General features: G+C 38.0%; 1 protein-coding gene across 1 annotated transcript in view; it reads right to left on the bottom strand.

Moving 5' to 3' along the window:
- The window catches only part of ASXL3 (ASXL transcriptional regulator 3), a 129,683-nt gene that overhangs the window by 77,216 nt on the left and 30,683 nt on the right, over positions 1-21,784 (bottom strand). The window lies entirely within an intron of this gene.

Here is a 21,784-nt window from a genome sequence, read left to right on the forward strand (position 1 = left end):
AGTGACAACAGATAAAAAAAATAAAACATATGAGGCAAGGTTGTAGAAAACCCATTTGTGTGGTACAGTAAACAGAAAAGTAAAAGAAGGCATAATTGTAATTTTCCAGAAACATGTAAAAGGCCGCTGAAGTTAATTGAGATAAATGTTCTTCATGGCCACTGGGGGAAGGAAAAGAAAGTTCACAGATAGTCTAAAAGTGTGAATGTAGCTGTTGATGTTTTAATCAACAGCAGAACTGAGCAGGGGAGTTTGTAAAATGACCTTCCTGAGAAGCTCACACACACACACCAGTCCTGGCTGGTACACAGATGGAAACCTGTCCCAGGGTTTGCATTGCATGATCTCTTGAGCATGCATCCAGCACTACAACCTATGATTCTTTCTCTCTTTAATAAACCGAAATTCTTATTAAGACTGAGGTAAATAATATATCCTAATTATACTTTTTCCAACATATACAGCTTCTAGAAATGCTGGAAAACTGACTAGATGTCTACACATGCATTGCTTGCTGAAGTGTTCCACAGAGTACTACATGAAGCACGAGATGCCAAGTGTGATGAAGCCATCTTTGGCTTCTTCTTAGAAGCCTTCCACAATCTTCAAGGAGCCGTGTGCTCACGGTCCTGATGTCAAGGGCTAGCAAAATGTCCCAACTTGCCTTACAAGATTGTAGTCGTGACCTAGCTTGGGAGTGCCACACAAAACCACCAAGAACCTAGGCAGCTATACCAAGACAAGAAGACAGCTGTCCTATACATGAGGAAGACAGGTAAACTGCTGCTGACCGGTCTAGAGCTGCTCTCCTCCCACAGCCATACCTGACTGAGCTGGCAGCATTGCAGCAGCTGTTAGTGCTGGGGCTGCAGCAAGCTCTTTCAGCCTGGGCTCAGAAGGAATACCCAGGAGAAGTCCACTGAAGTGAGGACTGAAAAGAAGACATGGTCATTTTACTATATTCCAATGGCACAGGATCCTTTCCTTGGCACAGAGGGAAGTAGAGACCACAGGTAAACAGGAGACAATGCTGATCAGTGCAAGATTTCCTGCCAACCATCTGAAATTTTTTCAGCAATAAAAGTTTCAAATTAGTCTAAATAAACCAGCCAGCTGACCCTGGCTGGACATCATGTGCCCACCAAAGCTGCTCTATCACTTGCCTCCTCAGCTGGGCAGGGCAGAGAAAATATAAGGAGAGGCTCATGGGTCAAGATAAGGACAGGGAGAGATCACTCAGAATTACCATCACAGGTAAAACAGACTCAACTTGGGGAAATTCAGTTTATTACCAATCAAATCAGAGTAGGATAATGAGAAATAAAACAAAACCTTAAGACACCTTCCCCCCACCACTCCCTTCTTCCTGGGCTTAACTTCACTCATGATTTTCTCTACCTGCCCCACAGCAGCACAGGGGTGATGGGGAGTGAGGGCTGCGGTCAGTCCATCACATATTGTCTTTGCTGCTCCTTCCTCCTCAGGGGAAGGACTCCTCACACTCTTCCCGTGCCCCAGGGTAGGTCCCTTCCATAGGCTGCAGTCCTTCAGAAATAGGCTGCTCCATCATGGGTCCCCCACAGGATCATAAGTCCTGCCAGTAAATGTGGTCTAGTATGGTACTGGATGAGCCTGCTCCAGCACAGGCTTCCCATGAGGTCACAGCCTCCTTTGGGCATCCACCTGCTCCAGTATGGAGTCCTCCACAGGCTGCAGGTGGATCTGTGCTCCACCACAGATCTCCATGGGCTGCAAGGGTACAGCTGCCTCACCACAGTTCTGCACCATGGGCTGCAGGAGAATCCCTGATCCAGAGCCTGGAGAACCTCCTCCCCCTTCTTCACTGACCTGGTGTATGCAGAGTTGTTCCTCTCATATACTCTCACTCCTCTCTCCAGCTGCAATTGCTGTTGTGCAGAGCTTTTTTCCTCTCCTCTTCTTAACTGTTATCCCAGAGGCACTACCACTGTTGTTGATGGGCTCTGCCCTGGCCAGCAGGGGGTCCAGCTTGGAGCCGGCTGGCATTGGCTTTATAGGACATGAGGGAACCTTCTGGCAGCTTCTCACAGAACCCACCCCTGCAGCCCCCCGTCACTACCAAAACCTGGCCATGCAATCCCAAAACACACAGGAAAACTGCAAGCAGTATGTTTGCTTTCTCAGCCAACGTTAAACACAGACTATATATTTGTACTGGGTCTGGCTGAGCTGGAGTTCATTTCCCCACAGAAGCCCTCACAGTGCTGTGCGTTGCATTGGTAGCCAGAAGGGTGTTGATAACACACCAGCGTTTCGGCTTCTGCTGAGCACAGCACCAGCACTGTATCATTCCTTCTGGGAAGGGACACAAGTAGGCCAAACTAACCAAAGGGATATTCCATACCATACGATGTCAGCGCAGATATAAAAGCTAAGGCAAGAGCAGGAAGGAGGGCATTCATTGTCTCCAGTGGCTGCCTGCTGAGGAACCATTACGCATAGTGAAGCCCTGTTTCTCGGGAGTGACCAACCATCGTTGCTGATGGGAAGTAGAAAATAAATCGTGTTATTTTTCACTTTGCTTTTGCACACACAAGCTTTTGCTTTGCTTTTGCCTTAATAAACTGCCTTAACCCAACACACGAGTTGTTTTCCATCTTACTCCCTCGCCCCTTTACGGCTGGGGAGTGATAGAGAAGCTGAGTGGGCACCTGGTGTCCAGACAAGGTCAACCCTCCGCAGTATTCCAGGTACCATTTCATTCAGAGTCATCCTTTGCTCAAAACCAAAATCATAGACTAAGCATGTTAATTCAAACTAAACCAATTTAAATTATCAAACAGAAAACTTGTTTTGAATAATCAATTAAATTTTGATTTTTTTCCCCTTATTTTCCTACTGTAAGGTTAATTTGTTCATTGCTTAAAATTATTAAAATACCCCAATCAGCCAACAAATAGAACTTTAATGTAATCTTACTTTTTGATACTTTGGAGACTACAAATGCATTCAGCAATTATCTAACTTACCATACAGAAATTAATGCAAGTTGTATTTTCTGATGTTAAAATAGCACTGACATCTTATTTACTAAATCATTACAAGTATACTTATTTCTGTCAAATCATCTTTGAAAAGAAACAGTAATTTGATTAAGGGATTGGGTTTTAAATATTGAGTGAAAATATATTAGATGTGCTGAATATAACAAAAAAAAAAAAAAAAAAAAGGAGACTTTCCAAAATATCACATATCCAATATAATTTACTAAACAATAAAACCACCTCTTAATATCTGGGTAGTAGGTAGCTAGGGAACCATCTACTACTCCTATATATATAGACTAGTGAAAGTGTAGAGCTGGAAGATCTCAGCCTCTCACACAAAGTACTTATTCATAAGTTGGAACAAGAAAAAAAGCATTTTACTTTTTGAGCTTCCAACTGGCTTCTTCATTTTAAAGGGACTACTAATGAGAATTACAGAAAATACTCCTGATACCTACAGTTGATGTGACTGTCCAAACTATTTATGCTCTAAAGTCTTAACCACTTAAATAATAAATAAAGTCACAATAAATAAAGTCTTAAGCCTTAAGTCACTTGCTAACATTTTATAGGAATTAAAGTACATAGAGGTAGAATACTATTTACACAGTTTGAACAAATTATACTTAAGGTTTATTCCTAAGCTTTCACATTTGGATCTTTAAATGTATTTTAAAGGATTAAAAGAAATTCCTTAACATATCTATTTTTTAAGTTTTTTTAATGAATTTTATCCATGTTAGCCAAAATTAACATCAGTTTTGTTCTCATTTGTTCTCTTTCTGATGAAAATTTTTACATCTCTGGTCCTATTTATGCCTCACACGTGGTACTTAACCTTCACACTTCAAATATCACCAACAGGGCTACTATTCTTGAGGAAGAAGTTAAATAAGCCAAGCTATCAGGCAACAAGACTGACTAATACAGCTCATTCACCTACAGTCTCACAGACTGCAAACAACTACCAGGAGATGACAGGGGAAAAGACCTGTTATATGTACAAATAACACTGCTCCAACATCAACCCTCATATAGATTTCTTGTTTTCCTAAATCAGGTGAAGATAGAGGCAAGACTATTACTAGTATGATGGAAAAAGCAAGGACCACTACAGACATGCTGCAATGTAACACATCTGTCACAGATACCCAATGTCTGTCTCAAAAGCTAGAAGTTTTCACTGAAGTTAATCAAAGCAGTGAACCCCAAATGAGTAAAGCAGAAGAACCTAGTAATGAACTGGAACTCTGCCCTTTGCAGCTCGTGAGGGTGTTACAAGCAGCTGGAATCACAGCTGACTGAACTGGTATCTCACCAAGAAACCAAACCTTTTCAGTGTCCTTCAAATGTAAAATAATCTGGAGCAATGCTGTAGAGAAACTCAACATGGATCCTAAATTCAAGCTAGGTATCATGAAAAGGTTTTTATATTGGGTTTATTTTTTGCCATTTTTAGCAGGAAATCTTGTTTACAATCTCATCTAAGTCTAGTTTTACATTTTTAATTGACCAAAACTGGAATCAAGGAAGGAGCTGGAAGTGAAGCTCCTTTCAAAGAACTAACAGGTGCCCTCAGTCTCTTATCAGACCTCCTTTGAAGCATTAAACAATGCTGCCTCTCCTTGGAAGAGATACACCCAAAAATTATTTTAAAGTCTTCTGTGAAGGATATACATAACAAAAAAATACTGGAGATTATGCCACCACCCTTAAGACCTATTTTTACTACTTCTAGGATCCTTCTGCATGAAGCAATCTCCCTCTGGGCCTCTGGGCCTTTTGTACATCTACATACAATCACTGTGTTCAGTGATTACACATAATAAAGCCCAAACATAATAAACCACTAGCCATATGTCTTCATGGAAAAACTAAGGTGGACAAGTGAATGGAACTACTAGCTGAAGGTGAGGTGAACATGACAGAAAGACAGGGGGTGCTGGTAAGAAAATGATGTATTATTTCTTTGCTGAAGAGTTTGCCAGACTGTTTGCATTCACCCACTGTCAGTCACAAGTGACTAACTGACCGCACAATGTAAGATGTTTCTTGGAAAGCAAAGCTCTCATGCATGACTACCCATACATTTTTATTCTAGTTCCCTCTTAGTAGCCAAGAGTTTGGCTCACATTTGCAAATGATAGCAAAGACTTAGGGGTTTTTTCACCTCTAAGCTGTGTTGCTGCACTATGGTATATCTAATTTCTCCTTTTCTGCAGGGGTAAAGATTATTGAAAACACATCTGATCCTGCCCTCTGCTCTGTGCAATGGCCTTTCATAGACATTTCAATCAAGTTTGGCATTTCTACCCTTACCTTTAGAGCACTCTGTGATCTGAGGCCAGGGTAGATGAAATTCTGATACCGTACAGCACTGAAAATGAATCTTTTTGTTATTTAGAGCAAAGTATATTCTATCTCATGGTGCTGGAAGCCTGAGAAAACTTCTGATAGTGTCAAATCTGGTGACAATAGCCACAGTAATGTTCCAGAAGAACACAACAAATGGAGTTCATCTGTGGTAAAAATGGAGCTTTATTAGGACTCATCTAAACCAATAAAATGAAAAGCCCTGGGAACAAAAGTTCATCACAAATCTCAGCACTCCAGTACTCCTTAAGCCAGTAAGGCTTTCTCTTTTTTTTTTCTTTTTTTTTTTTACCATTTTTTCTCATAAGAAAGCCTTTATTTACAAAAGTTCCAGAACCTGTGTAAAATGTGAGTGTTCCTGAACATCATTTTCTAGAACTACTGTGATGGATTTGCCCTTGAAAATATTTACAATGTGTCTTAAAACAAGATGCCAACAGCATAGGAGGAAAATTTGGGAAGAAAGAATAAAAACCACATATTCATATCAATGCCATTATACACTACAGACTGCAAGATACTGACAAGTTTTTCCAAAATTTAAATACCCCTACCCATTATTTTTGTTGATTACCTTTGCCCTTTGCCAGCCCTGCCTCTGAGTAAGTCTCCCTGAATACCTTGAATGTTGTGAAAAATATGCTTGAAACACCATTACACCTCATTAAATGATATTCACATATGGCAATAAGCATTCCTTGACCAGAAAGGAAATGAGAATACAAGTTTTATAGAGACTGTTTACACTTTTCTGTGTTCCCTAACACCTGGGAAAACCCCAGGTTTTTCTTCTTTGTGAAGAAAAATCTCAAAGAAAGTTATACATAAATGCATCTCTGCACTTTAGGTCCTCACGATTTCATTAGATTTAGTACAAATAATACAAGAAAGAAAGAATGCTAACAAAAAAAAAAGGGGCATTTTGAACATGTTTTTGAAAGACACAGGCAAAGATTAAAGAGTACCTTTTGAAATTATTCCAAAAGAAAAATGTTTCAGAAAGAAAACTACCCCAAAAGAACACGAAATCAGCATGAGTCAGTTAGTCAAGACAGCTAAGGTGTCCCCTGGACTGAGAACACCCTTCTCATTGAACACCACTTAAAAGAATATTTGATTTTTTTGTGTAACAAATTCTTATACTGGTCAAATAATACTGTTCTTTCTGACAGCTACTTCCTATTCAAAAATGTATGGGTTTTTTTTCTTTTTTCTTTTAATAAAATATTTCCTTTTAATAGTTTTAACTGATTTCATTAAAAAGCACTAGTACATTTTTCATTTTCTACTCCAATATCAACGTTCACCATGAAGGAAAAAACTATAAAGAAAGGGAGAAAAAAAGCTTTCCTGCCACATTAAAGGAATTCTGGAGTAGAGGTTATAAAATGGCTTTCTTAGAGAAACCGTGGGTTTTATATATACGATGTCTTATTTTAGTATCAGATTTCACAGACCCCTGTGGGCTTTAAATACATATGTTTAGAAAAATGAAGTAATCACTGTGTTACAGTCAAAAATGTACTAAACCCAAGAAAAACATTGCCACAAAATGTGCAATGTATAAAATGAAAAAAAACCACTCCTCCCTTCCAAATATTCTTGGCTTCAAGGTAGGTGAAGCTTACTCCTAAAAAAAAAAAAAAAGTAGTTAAGGTGGAAAGTAAACTGACTATGCTAAACAAGACATAGTCAGTAATCACTGAATGCCTTTTGGCCTTTAATATTTAATCATCCTACACAAGGGACTTCTATGAATTTATCCCAAGTTCTCTAGTTTAATTTGGCTTTTTAACTGGCCAGTCTCCACAACTGTTGTTGCAGACTTTTAAGAATATCTTGTGCATGTGTGTAATTGATATACAACTGGTTAGTCAAACGCAAAATAAAAAGTACAGCCCCCACCCTCCTCCCCCCCCCAAAAAAAAAAAAAAAGTTACAGCTATTTTTAAGAGCATTCAGTTCCACCAAGTTTCACACACACATATAATTTACACTGGGAGGAACTTCCAGAAGTTATCTAGTCCAACCTTCTGCTCAAAGGAGGGCCACTTGGATCTAGGCCTCGTCCACTCAGGTTTTGTGCATTCTCCAAGAATGGAGACTTCACAGCCTCCCTGGACAACCTTCCTCCTGTGCTTAACTGCTCTCACGGGGAAAGTATTTTTCTTAGTATCAAATCGGAATTTTTCATGTTTCATGTTCCATGACACATGTTGTGTTGCTGCCTCTCATTCTTTGCTTCTCATGCTGTCATTACGCAACCTCCAAGAAAAGCCTGGCTCTGTCTCCCCTACACCCTCCCATCAGTGAGCTGTGGAGTGCCATGGGATCCCCCAGAGCCTTCTCTTCTCCCCTATGAACAAGCCCAGCTCTCAGCCTTTCCTCATACACCACATCCTCTAGCCTCCAGCCATCCTGGTGAACCTTCACTGGGACTCACTTTGATATATCAATCTCTTTCCTGGACTAGGGGGCCCAAAAGTGGACATGGTTCTCCAAATGGGGTCTCACAAGTGCTGAAGGGGAAGGATCAGTTCACTGGACCCGCTGGCCATGCTCCTGCTAACACAGTCCAACACGGGCTTGCCCTTTGCTGCAAGGGCACACTGATGGAGTAATGCATGCCTTGTTAAACACCACAACTCTCAGGTCATTTTCTGCAAAGCTGACTCCTGGCCTGTTAGCCCCCAACCTATACCACTACATTAATCACTGTTTTTCAGATAAACAAGTTTGCTCTTGCCTTTTTTCAGTTTCATGAGCTTCCTCTTAACACAATTCTCTGCTGTCTTGATCCCTGTGAACATCAGCCCAGTCTTCCAGTACACCAGCTGCTTCCTCCAAACTTGCTGAATGTGCTGAGTCTGTCCCATTATTTTGGTGTTTAATAGCAACATTCAACAGTAACAGCCTCAGTTTCAATGTCTGAGCAACACCACTTAGTAACTTGTTACCAACTGGAGTTAGCATGTTTGATCAAAACACTTTGGGACCTGCAGCCCAGGCAAATTTACATCCACCTTATTGTCCACTTCTCGAGTTCCTATTTCACCAATTTGACTGTGAAGATACCGAGGTCTTGCTAAAGTAAAGGTAAAAAACATCAGCCTCAGCTGGCTCTAACTGTCCCCCTGATAATCTTGCTGACCTCCTTCCAGTGCACTACACCTATCCTTCTCTGAAGGCAGAGAAGCTTCCTTCTATTGTCCAAAGTTATAACTTTCCAACCTCCCAATCTTATGAGTCTCTATCCACAAGAAGCAAGTAGCCAACACAAACTGTCTCTCAGAACTGAGAGAGTCAAATGGCTCCTTAGGTTGGCCCTGACCTGCTGTGGGAATGCCACCAAAGTTCCCAGAATCCAGAGTTTCCAGAAGATTTTCCCTGGAGTTTCCTCAAGAAGCTCAAGAAGCCTGGAAACTGCTGCAAACTGCTCGATCTCTGACTAGCTGCCTCTGCTGGAGGTCTGCAACAGAGGTCTGTAAATATACTGCAAAAGAACAACAGGACTTCTGAGCCTCTGCACCACCCACCGAGGAAGCCCATGCAGCATCTGACAGTGGCTTCATTAACTATTGCACAACGAAAAAGGGAAAAGACGGGAGAGCAAAGTGTTGCCAGAAAACCACTGTGAGCCAGGCCCAGTTCAGAAGGCTGAGTAGGATTCCTACTTTATCAGGCTATACCAGGAGTGTAATCCTGATGCAGTCACAGCTTCCAGCCACACTCCTCCCCTGACTGATTAGAAGAATTTCCAGCCCTTCTTATCATCCACAGCAGGGACTCCTGTTACCACAGCTGTAATGGTTGCAAGACACCACCCTGCAGTTATGCCAGTGATAATGCATCTCTGTACCTGTATGTAAGGCCATGAAGTAGCTTCTGCTTTCACCAAGGTTTGCACCAAGACTAATACTGGGCTCATGTCACTTTCTGCCAGCTCTCCCACTCAGTGAAGCAGCCTGAGTAGCTTCCCTCTAAATCAGACCACATGTTCTTGCCTCCATGATGTGCTCTTCCCCAGCCCCCCCTTTTTATTTATTTAGAACTTGATTATTTCCCCAAACGACCATGTGAACGCTTGTGCCAGCATCCAGGGAGGTGGGTAGCCCAGAACAGGAAAAGCAGCTTGGTGAGAGCAGGATTATTATTTCGGCTACAATATTGGTTTGCAGTAACTGGAGAAGGATGGCCTCAGACTGACACAACTGGTTCCCATTTCAGACTGCTCAGCGCAAGGCCTGTATTTCACCTTTTGTCAGTTAACACAGCGAGTTCCCTCCAGCCGCTCCCGAACCTACATGCCAGATGCAGCTGGCTCGCCTCAGCTATAACCCCTTGGGTTGCTACATCTGGACGCAGAGGAGGGGAGAGGCGGAGGTACCACCCTGCTGAGGGGAAGCAGAATTACCAAGCTTGAAGGAGCTCCACACCCCCACACGTTCCTCCGCTCGAGCCTAATGTCATGTCCCTGCTCTCTCACGCGATATCAGTGAAGTTTTCCAGTTGTTGCCATTAAGACCAATTCCAACTAAATTTATAAAACTGGAAGAGGTGACAATGTACATACATCTCCTTCTACCTTCTGCCAGTAATGAAAATAAAATAGAAGAGGCAAATCACAACATGTTGTTAAGACCTATTAGAATTAAATTTTAAAAGGCAAGTATATTTCAGTAAAACTGCTTAAATTATGGCAAGATTTAACCATTTATGGAAATAATAAAAAGGCATTGCCAAGTGAAGTACTATACAAAGTACTCTACTAAGTACTAGAGAGTTTAAAACTGTTTATAATTTATGAGAATTAAGGATTTCTTTTTTCACATCAGAAGTCTTTACATCTTTAATATGTTACTCAATGTTGAGCTACCAGACTGTTATATGACATTACTTTATTAAATAATATTTCTCCCTGATAGAAACAACAGCATTAAAGCAAATTGCTCTGCTGGTCTTACAGTGATTTATTTTTCTTTCTTTACACTCACTAGCAAAAATCTTATTGAGTTATCCTAATTAAATTGGCATATTAACTTTGCCCATTCCTAGAAATTGATGCATGCCTACATGTTGAGCTGCCAGAGCTTGCTATGCTGTGCCATTTCAGTCACACCACCCACCTGCCTAAGTAATCAATTGTCCAAATCAGTAAAAAAGTTCTTAATGCTTATTACAATTTCTTTGGAAATTTTTACCTGGAAAGAATGTATCTATTCATTGAATGGCAATGCTGAAACCAAAGTTATTTTTATATAGGGATTTTACTGCTTTTACTTGATGGAAAGTACCACATACAAGCTCTTCCAGTCAGTTAAAAATTTTACTTCCCTGCTAACAGCATGCAGTTACAGATTCTTCAACCACAGTAGACTTGTTTGGACTTGTTTCTTTTTTATTATTTTTTTCTCTCATTTTCTTGTCTCCTTTTCTTTGGTCCTTTCCTTTCTCTTTCTTTTCCTTCTTTCTCATATCTATTTCTCTTCTTTCTTCCTCTTTTTTTCTGCCTTTTTCTCTCTCCCACCTTTTCCCCTTCATATCTTCTCTCTCCCTCTGTTTTCCTCTCCTTCTCCTTTTCTCTTCCTTTCTTTTCTTTCTCTCACTTTTTATTGTCTTCTCTTTTCTTTTCTTTCTCTGTATGTATTTTCTAGCCTTTTCTTTCCCCTCATCATTTTTTCACCTTTTTCCTTTCTTGTTTTCTCTTTTCTCAGTTTTATTTTTTATCTCTGCTTTTTCACTTCCCTCATTTCCTTCTCCTTTCTCTTCTATTTACCTTGTTCCTTCCTCTCTCTTTTTCTCACTTTGTTTCTTTCCTCTTGTGGTGGGTTAGCTTTGGCCAGAAGCCAAATGCCCACCCAGCCATTCACTCCCACCTCCTCAACAGGCATCTGGGAGGAAAGGGGATGAAAAACTTGTGGTTTGAGATAAAGGCAGATGGATTGCTTACCAGTTACCGCAAGAGACAAAACAGACTCGACTTGAGGAAAATTAATTTATTGCCAATTAAAATAGATTTGGGTAGAGAGAAACAAAAGCTTCCCTCTTCCAGGCTGAACTTTCCTTTTTCATTCCCTATTCCTCTACCTTCCCCTCACTGAGTGGTGCGGAGGGATGGAGGGTTACAGTCAGTCCACAGCAGCTTCTCTCTGCTGCTGCTTCCTCCTCACGCTTTTTGTCTGCTCCAGCCTGGGCTCTCCGCAGGCAACACCTCCATCAGGAAATGTCCAGATGACCCAGCATAGTATTCTCCACATGCTGCAGTTTCTGCTCTGATGTGGCCCTCCACAGCCAGCAAGTGCCCCCCCTCTGCACTGGTGCCCAGGGCACCTTCTCCCTTCCTTCTTCTCTGGCCTTGGTGTTCACACTTCTGTTCCATACATTCTTTTTCAATCCTCCTCTTCTGCCTGAGTGCTAGTTTTGTCCTTTCTTAAATATGTTACCACAGAGGTACCACTGTCTTGGTTGCTGGGCTTAGCTATGCCTTGTGGTGGGGTTGTTGAAGTCAGCTGTGTCTGCACAGAGGCCACCCTGCAGCCTCCCACTGCCAGTGCTTTATGCACACCTCTCCTCCTTTTCCTCTCTTTTCATTTTTTTTTTATTTCACTTTTCCTCTCTCCTTTATCCTCTTACTTTCCCATTTTCTCTGTCTTTTCTTTTTATCTCTTCTCTCTTCATTCTTCTTTCAGTCTCTTCTCTCTCTCTTGCCGTCCCCAACTCCATTCTATAATATCTTATTCTGATAAAAGAATTATACTTCTTTTAAAGCAGAAGTATAAAATATTACTAAACCTTTTTATGAAGCATGAACAACTGAAATCCCTAAATTTAATTTTAGCTTTGTTCATTTCTCCTCAAAACCAAAGACAGTGCACCATATCTTATGCTTTCTCTTCCACGAAAGTTCAGGAAAATCTCCACAGTTTCGTTTTTCTTTCTCCCCAGTTTTCAATTAGGATATGGTTTCTAACTGAAGGAATTTAGAATTTTGAAACTAAATGTCAAATTCTGGCACAATTACGCAAAAGCAACATGTTTAACATCCAAAACATTGCACCCAATCCAAAAAGAGAAAGCCAGAACATATGAGAACAACCTATTTCTACATCTTCAGTTCCTATTCAATTGAAAAAAATAATCCTAAAGTCTATTGTATCATGCAAGAGAATGAACAAATAAAAAGAAACATCCCTTCCCTTACAAAAGATTTTTCTCTATATTCTTGTATTTGAGGAGTAATTCAGTACTTGAGAAAGTTTTACTCAATTACTAATTTTTGACTAATATACAGGTAGAAAAATCAAACCGATATAAAGAATAAGGAAGTTCACAATAATCACAAATAAAGATTAGATTCAACAAATTACTGTTTTCTAGTAATACTTATTCCTACAAAAGACAGTTGTATAAGCAAGACCATACTTTCACCTTAAACATTAAAATAAATGTAATTACTACAACTTGGCTGACTAATAAATGCCAATTATGTGCTTAAAATATTTTGGTTAAAAATCTTACCTGTAAGAAAAATCTGAAAATAAATGCAGGATGGGCAATCACAGTACACCCTGTAACTTTAACAATATAGCAACAAATGATTTATTTTATTGTGTCAAATTAAAATATTTGTGTGGATGTGAAATGTTTAAGTTATACTTGTTGTACGACAGGGAGTTTAACTTGGCAAAACAGCATAGTAAAATTTCTTTCCTTTCCTCAGAGGACCAAGCAGATACTTTTATTTTTGTGTTTTAACTTACTCCAGCTGTTGCAATTCAGTCTATTAGTAGATCTCCTTATTCTTTTTTGACTTAAAACAGCTCCTTAAGTCTGGAACTGAGAGGCTTAAGTTTCTATTTAACTTATAAATAAAAGTCAATCTAATTTCAAAATGTCACACACAAGGTTTTAAAATTATAACAATAGAAACCACCAAATATTTTGTGAAAACACAGGACTGATAGCTAAAGGGTTTAGACTGGCCATGCCTGATAGGCACATCATTCCATCTGAAAGGAAGCTTGATTCTGCTGAAGTCATAAAAAAGTCTCTCTGAATGCAGGAGCTGAGACACATAAGCTAAAGAGAGCCAAAGAAACTAAAAATAATGTGGCTTACAAAAAAATTCAGTCTTAACCAGAAATTGCTTACTGTTTTTAATATACAATTAAATTATAAATTTAGTATTAAATTAATTAACAGTACAAATTATGTCATTACTTCGTGGATTGTAGCTCAGCCACAAATAATCTTGTATCAACACTACTTCAGTTTAACCAGTACAGTACATCATCTGACTGAATGACATTGTGATGCAACAGTTTACATTTATACCACTAAGCTACTACTATAGAGAAAGGTTAATGGTTGGACTGGGTTTAGTGGTGTTAGGTTTTGGATGAAGGGGACAGAGTTAAGACATAAATACAGTTTGACTGCCTAATCTTCATTGGCCAAGAAAAGATTCCCTGACTGAAAGCAAGCAGTCTTTAACAAAGCCAAAACAACAACTTCCTGCTTGTCATTTATTCTTCATATCTTCCCAAACAGTTCCTTGCTGTCACTTATGGGTCAGGTTTTTTACCTTTGTGATTACTGCAGGGGACACACATTTTCTACAAAATGATTTCTTATTTGATAATGGTTACCTAAAGTATTCAGCAGTGTAGAGGACAAAAACTTCAGGTGTATTGGTAACATTAAAAAAAAGAAAGGAAGGAATAGCAAGTAATGGGAGCCATTTGCAAGAAAGATTAGTTGTCTGGATCCAGCACTTGTTTTATTTTCTAATTAAATATAAAAGCCTGCCAGTGAAGCTCTGAATGGTGTATCTTGATGGATTCCTGACAGCAAAAATAAGCATATCATAAGCTTATTGAAACTATAGAACAGTAGCTACGGATGCTGTAAGATCCTAAATAGGGTGACTCAGCTATGTTCACTTGCTTTTTTCTGGCTGGAAGGTACTACTTACTAAAACGAGCAACTAGATCCCATTTTCCTTTCCTTATAATAAAATACAATGAAAACCAAAAGAAATTAGGGGAAAAAAGTCAATTTGTCCTCTCTTTAGTTACTGAGGGCAAGACAGCAAAACAGTTCTTAGGGATTGTTTGAGCTCTTTCCCATACTCTTTGCTATTGGAGCAACTGAGTAAAGGATGTATTTGAGTATAATTTTGTGATTTACAACTTTTTATAAGGGCTTGTGTATGAGTAGAGAGGTGAACTTGTGTATGCAGGTGTATTTACACAATTGCCCACAAACACAAGTCTCATACATACAGATTTTAGGTTCTTTTATCTATACTTTGATTTGAGGTATATGTTTTGGTTCTCTGTTAATACTGTAAATATTTCCAGCCACACAATTACTGGTTGTAGCAAACAGCTATCATAAAACAGACTCACTGACAAACGCAGAGTTTATCGGGATTACAAACAGAAGATGGGAGCTCTCTATATTGCTGAAAGAAAATCAAACCTTGAATAAAACATATTCTTCTTTAACATGACAGTACATAAGCAAGCAAAATATGTTCAGGCACTTTTTAAATTCTGTTTTGAAATGAAGAGCTTGCACATAATTTAATTTCACAGTAATTAAGACTACCTATGAGACTCAAAACGAATAAAATGGAATTGCCATCAGCTAGCCTTAGATAGAAAAGAAATTCATGTACACAACAAATTTTCTGAACAGTTATACCTGATCTTTTTCACTGTCCTTAGACAGTGAAATTCTGAGGCTGTTTAAAGGAAAGCTTAATTCTAAAAAAATGTATTTCAAAATTTTAAATTAAATGTGCCAGTGCATGGCTAAAAGAGAACTAGGAAATGTTTCAGCTCACGTAATACAAATAGGAGAAAAAGAAAAGAAAAGAAAAATCCCAGATTTTTCTGTGTTTTTTCCCCTTCAGTTAAGAAATTATTTCATTACAGGTAGACTGAAGTATATACACCCATATCTTTATAGAAACAAAGACATCCACAGCAAACTGTTCCAGAAAAATAAATTATTACTAGAAAATGATGCTTTCATAGAACGCCTGACAATGTTTTCTTCTTTCACATTCAAGTAAAACAGATTTAATTCAGTCTGCCAGAAATGGCTATGCTTCTGCTCTGTGAAAAATATGCTAATGATGAAAATAAGGACTTGACAATTTACTGAATACTAAGCGGAAAATCTGTAATGAATTGCCTGTGTTGTAGTGTTCAGTTTAGGCTCATTTTTCTTCCCCAGTTGCTATGGAATACTAGAAATAGCATAAAGAAGATTATACTATTTTGTGGGATATTGTGCATGTCCCTTAAGACAGAATGCTTAGAAATAAAGACAAAAGTCAGCTGTGGGATAAATGAAATTCAAAGCAGTAATAAATAATAGGCTTAAATACTAACTTTTCAATGCAAAAGAGAAATAAGGAGAACAAAATAGAAATGCCAAAAAAATTCAACCCCAACAAATAAATCTCAATCAGCAACTAGCAAGTTGAAACCTAGAGTAATTCACTTTACACCTGCAAGGAAAAGCAGCTTCTTAGGTTACTCAGATGGTGCAACAAAAGCTCATAAATCCATTAAATGAAGGCATGTCTTCAAGTTCCCAGCCAGACTTCAATTTTGACTGCAGGTTTTAAGTCTTCAACAGATTAAACTCTTTTCCTAAGAATATTTTACCAGAGTGTACATTCAAAAGGTGACTCCTTCTAGCTGAAGTGTCTGTATCCTTCGACGTTTGAAATTTTTATATATATGGCTGCTCCCGACAGGCTTATGTGTTGAATCGCATTTCTCCAAATACTTCCTAAAGTAAATATAGGAGATTATTCTTGCCTTTTCCAAGCATAAGAAAGCTGAACAAGGTTGCTGGCTACTCAGCAAGATTCTTGCATTTTGCCCCTAACCAGCACACACTGATATTAAGCTCTCTTGCAGGTCTTGCTTCTGACTTTTATTTTAAAATACCAGTACCTATGTACTATAATGTTAGTAAGTGGCAGATCTTCATTTCAGAACAATGGTGGAAAGAACAACACATGCTGTCAAATCTCAGTTTCCTCAAAACATTTTTGAAAATTTTGCTTATGGACAACAATGGACAACTATCATTGGAAGGCTCTTCTGTGTCCTTGCTTTCCTTAAAAAGATGCTAGCAAAACAATCTGATAAAGGAAGTACAATAGAAGAATGTGTTCAATCTAGTCATGGTTCAGTTTATAGGAACTGCAGGCAGACTTTGGATGAAAGAATAAGAAAACATCCTGTAGACTGGAAGATCTCATCTCTTCACTCATTTTTAAAAAAGAAATCAGGCTTAAAGCACTATACTATAGAAAACATACTATACACACACAAAACAAAACAACCACCAAAATAAACAAAGCCCCCACCCCAAACAAATAAACCAACCAAAAACTTTCACTGCTGGGAGGATGGAATGAAGATCTGGTGAAACTTTCATAATGTAACTTCTGCAAGTATCTAATTATTTTGAATCTTTTTAGGATATTTTTATTTAATTTCTCTCTCTCTCTGAAAAAGAGACACTATTTTTAAAGCAGAATTACTCTTTGAAATACCGAAACATTAAAGAAAAAAGATCTGTAGCATACAGCGTAGTTACGCTGTCTAGGAGAAATGTGGGAAGACAGATATGACACAATACACTCTTTTGGGATAATGCTACGCCTGTGGTAACACCAATTTATAATGCAGAAGGTTTCTCTTTTCAACAGCCTGAAATACATTATTGCTTTTCAGTTTTTTTCCATAGTAGTCTACACTGAGACACAACATAAGAAAAAGACAAAACAAACTCTTACATTAAATATCAAAATATATTGATAAAAGAATCATTACACTATGAAAAATGACACTGAAATTGTCGACAAATTTATATTATTTAGTCACAGTTCATGTCTCATACTTCAAAAAAAATGTCCTTTATAGGAAGTGTTGTCATGACTGTACAAAATAAATAGTAAATCTTTTAAGATCATCAGCATCTGCACTGCTATCCATTATTTGTTACATTTAAGTTGTTGGATTTCCACTTGTATGAATAAAAGAATATCTTTAACATTACCTTAACATATTATGAAGATCTTAATTTCAGCAAATTAGGCTGTCATAAAGAGGACTTGGGTATGCATTCAAAAATAAAAGATTTTTCCAATATACATCTTTAGAATTTGACATATTTTTATCGCATCACAAAATCTAACATCACAATTTTTCCTATTACAGCTAAACAACTGAACTTTTAAAATTTTCACATATCCTCTGAATTACTGTAACTCAAATATCTAACGATCGTACAAGTCACTCTCCCTTACCAGTAAAGCAACAAACAAATGAAAAAAAATTTTATACAATGCACAAGCATAATACTCTTTGAGAATATACAGAGTAGGCTTGTGTGGAAGGAATAAAAATCTAAATGGCTGCACAAGTAAAATAAAAGTACTTTAATAGCACTGAGAAAGCAAGTGTGTCACACATACGGGATTCCTGTTTTCACAATCTTTGCAGACGTATTTTGCAGAACTGTTACCAGATGTAAAGCAAACAAGTTTTTGGCAGGTCTTTCAAAAAATTTAAAAAAGCCCAAAACAATAAAAATCAAGTGGTAATATTCTGTATTACATGAAAGGTGGAAAGACAGTTACAATGTATGTTTTAGCACAAAAATAGAGATATATTGTACCAAATGGAAAACTGAAGTCATGAACACTATGTGAGCGAAAATACATATGAATATGCAGCAGCAACATGCTAATTTAAAAAAAAGAAAAAAAGAGAGAATCAACTGTTCTGAAATCTAGAAAGGAAGCTACATGAACTTTTCTTAACTGTTGTAAACCATCAACTGAAGGTCATGATAAAATTCTGGAATTGTTCTATTTTCTCATAACTGGTCCTGGAATCAAACTAAAGAAGAACACTTGATTGGTCCCAAGTCAGGACATGAAATAAATACTGGGATGACTACACTGTAATACTTAGGAAAATTGCAGGCACAAGGAATGGAGTTTGAGTCCTCAAAGGAAGGGAAAAAGATGACAACAGATCAGGATAACTGGAGACCATGAGATCGGTGACCCAGTATGAGAAAGAGGGAAGATTCACCCTTGGGACAAGGGATTCCATATAGATGGGACCTAGTAGATGCTGCACCGACAACATCCCTTAATTGGGAGTGGAGGAGCAGAGGACCAGGATATATTCATGGCTCTGCATTAAACTTTGATATATATTACTTTGCTTCTGTCTCCACTCTCTTTTCACATATGCTCAATTAATATTCTTAAAAGTAAGAGCAGTACCCTCCAAAGGATTCTGTGTCATCCTGCAAAGGTACTTACAATTTACGTCGTGTCATTTATCATCTGAAATACTTCTAAAATTAAATCCACCACTTAATAAAACTAACACAGGACCTTTTATCTGTGACATAGGCATGATTTTTAGCCTGCCTGTAACAACTGAAGCACATGTTACTTAAAAGAACCAAACTCAAACAAAGGTAATTTTATAAAAAATGCTGACACACAGACTGATTTTACTGGACTGTTTATTGAAGTCCCTAGAAAGAGATTCAACTGTCCTGAGAAGAAGAGCAGCGCAGAAACAAATATAACAGCCCTGATAATTTCTAAAATACTAACATATGGAGAAGAAATTAAGTCAGTGGTGGATCAGATAAAAAAAAATACATTCAAGGTAGTTAAATGTCTTATGTTGAAATATATCTTGTATAGGTATATCGTAATGGAATATTCACCATCACTAATAAATAAAAGTTCTGTCATCTTTGCAGTTGGCTGAGAGAAAACATTTGAGGTTCCGTTATTTTACATCTGTTTAATTTGCACCCAAAACTAGTTTTCCAAATCAGTATAAAGGTGGGATCACTGTTGTCCAGACGCAAGTAAGCTAGCTTTCAACTAACAGTAGGGTAATCACAATAAAGCAACATGGAATCCAGAACTCACCACCCTGATGTTAGGCTTGAGCTAATACCATAGTTGTTTTAGGGTTACACTAAAAAACTATCACTCCAAAACCTGAAATAATTACCACAGAGGTGACAGGGCTGTGATTATGCAAGTTAAAGTGCCAAAGCTGGAATGCAGTAATCTAGGAAATCCACCAATTTTTACCAGGCTAAACTGCACCGTGCATAACAATGCTGGGAATGCCTAAACAAGAAGGAGCAAGCCTGAGATTTTCATCTGGCAAATTGCTGCTATCAAAACTGCCTCCCAAATTCAGCAGTCCGTTGTTACACTGGAAGAATTGCATTTCAAAGAGGTGTCTGAAGTGGATTTATGCAGAAAGACAGGTTGCACTGAAAGTTTGTTTCTTTCACTACTCTACAGCCAGAAGCCACATCTGTAGATGCATGAAAATCAACCTAATAATGCCAGGCAAAAGAATCTGAATGGCTTTCTCTCTCTCTTTCCATCAAGGCTTCCTTTCAGTCCATTGCAGGGAATAACTATCTTCAGACAAAACAATGCACTCCCTTCAGCTGAAGAGGCTCCCAAATAAATTCTATCAGACATATACAACCACAGAAGCCTCTTAACTCTATGTGCTCTTCTATTTACAACCAGAGCTTTAAGACAAAAACTGTGGTTCTTTCAATCAAATTTTTAAGGGTGTTTGGTAATTGAAGAGCATTTGCTTTTTTTTTTTTCTTTTCTTTTTCCTTTTTTTAGTAAAAGATAAAAACTATGACTTAATTATGAATCATAATGACATCTTGGAATGACTTTACAGAGAAAGAAAGCAAAAAATTCTCTGTCTACATGCATACATAATAAAACAAGGAACTTTAAAATGATAAACAACAGAAGACAGTTGCCAGCTCATTTAGCCTATTTACAGAAAAAGCAGCATTCAGAAGGGATTTTATTTTTAAGTCAATAGCTCTAAGGATGAAGTATGCAAAGGCTTAAAGAGACACTGTCAGAAAGATCAAAGGATTCACAAGTGATGGTAATATTTTCAGGAGTCCCCTCTAACTTCAAAGCTAAATACAGACCCTGCACGGATCATGTGTTTTATTCCACTGATGACTCCACTGAGCAGTTCAAAGTGGGTTTAATTCTAGCTAACCCACTAGTTTCATATTTCTGTACAAAATGTGTAAATCTAGTAAGTGTCTTCGAGATTTATTAGTGTCATACTTTGCTTTCCTAGGCTCAGAAGACTTAATATGTTATGATATAATTCACGATAAATATTATCAACACTGTGGAGCGAAGAAGAAACAGCACTATTGCCAGTGCCAATGGCAAGCACCTCTTTTTAGTCTTCTGAAAGACTAAGACTGTCACAACAATAAGTCAACAGTAAGCTTAGTCTTGCAGAGTAAAAGACAAAATATGTAGAGGAAAAAACTGATGAGGAGGAGATAGGACTGATGCTGTCATTCCCAAAGTCGAAACTAAAATCAACAAAGAAACGTCAAGATAAAGAAGTTTAAGATTCCTACTGGAAAATGAAAAACAGAATGAGACAAAGGGACCTTTTTTAAACTCTTCTATGAATTACCTGAACAGAACCAAAGTTATTTGACCATACAGAGGTCAGTTACTCTAGCTGAACAGCAAAACCACTATGAAATTATCCCATTGCAGTCACAATCCTGAGTCTAATGGAGGAGGAAAGCAAATAGCTAGCATAGCTGTGGGCTAAAGTTGCACTCCAAGAAATTAAACAGTGCTTGTCCCATTTTGAAATTTTATTGGCTTTTAACTTGGACTGAGAATCTTTGGCTTTAATCTTATCCAGACAAGTCAATTTCCCAGCCTCACCATGCAAAGGACAAAAGGAACTACAGAAAGCCAAGACATAATCTAGGGTTATTAGCATCAAACATTTATCAGAGTTTGGCTGGATATTCTCCCCTAGGACTCAAACAATATGTATGGCTTGAGTACTGAAAACTGATCTGAAAAAAATTCATAGAAAACCATGGATCAAGGGATATGCTAGTTCATTCCCCTAGTTCAAGGCAGGATCAACCAAATCTACGTAACTCCTGACAGACATGTATCTATATTGGTTTTGGGTGGAGATGTAGAGATCTCTCACATCTCTCCCACAACTCATGACAGAAATCAATTATACCTGTTAAAAAATAAATAAATAAATAAAATTTGTACTGTCTAATCAGAATCTTCTCTTACTGCAATTTTTAAGGCCTTATTTCTTCTTCTGTCCATATCAGACATTCAAGATAACATTTCCTCACTCTTTCATATCTTTTATATAGTTGAAAACTTACTAGGTATACAGTCAATCTTTTCTTCCTTAATCCAAACATCTAATTCATACCAACTTCTGTCTTATTTTTGTCTCCCTGATAAT

This window comes from Myiozetetes cayanensis, unplaced genomic scaffold (assembly GCF_022539395.1).
Source record: "Myiozetetes cayanensis isolate MyiCay16 unplaced genomic scaffold, myiCay2020 scf1, whole genome shotgun sequence".
NCBI lineage: Eukaryota > Metazoa > Chordata > Aves > Passeriformes > Tyrannidae > Myiozetetes > Myiozetetes cayanensis.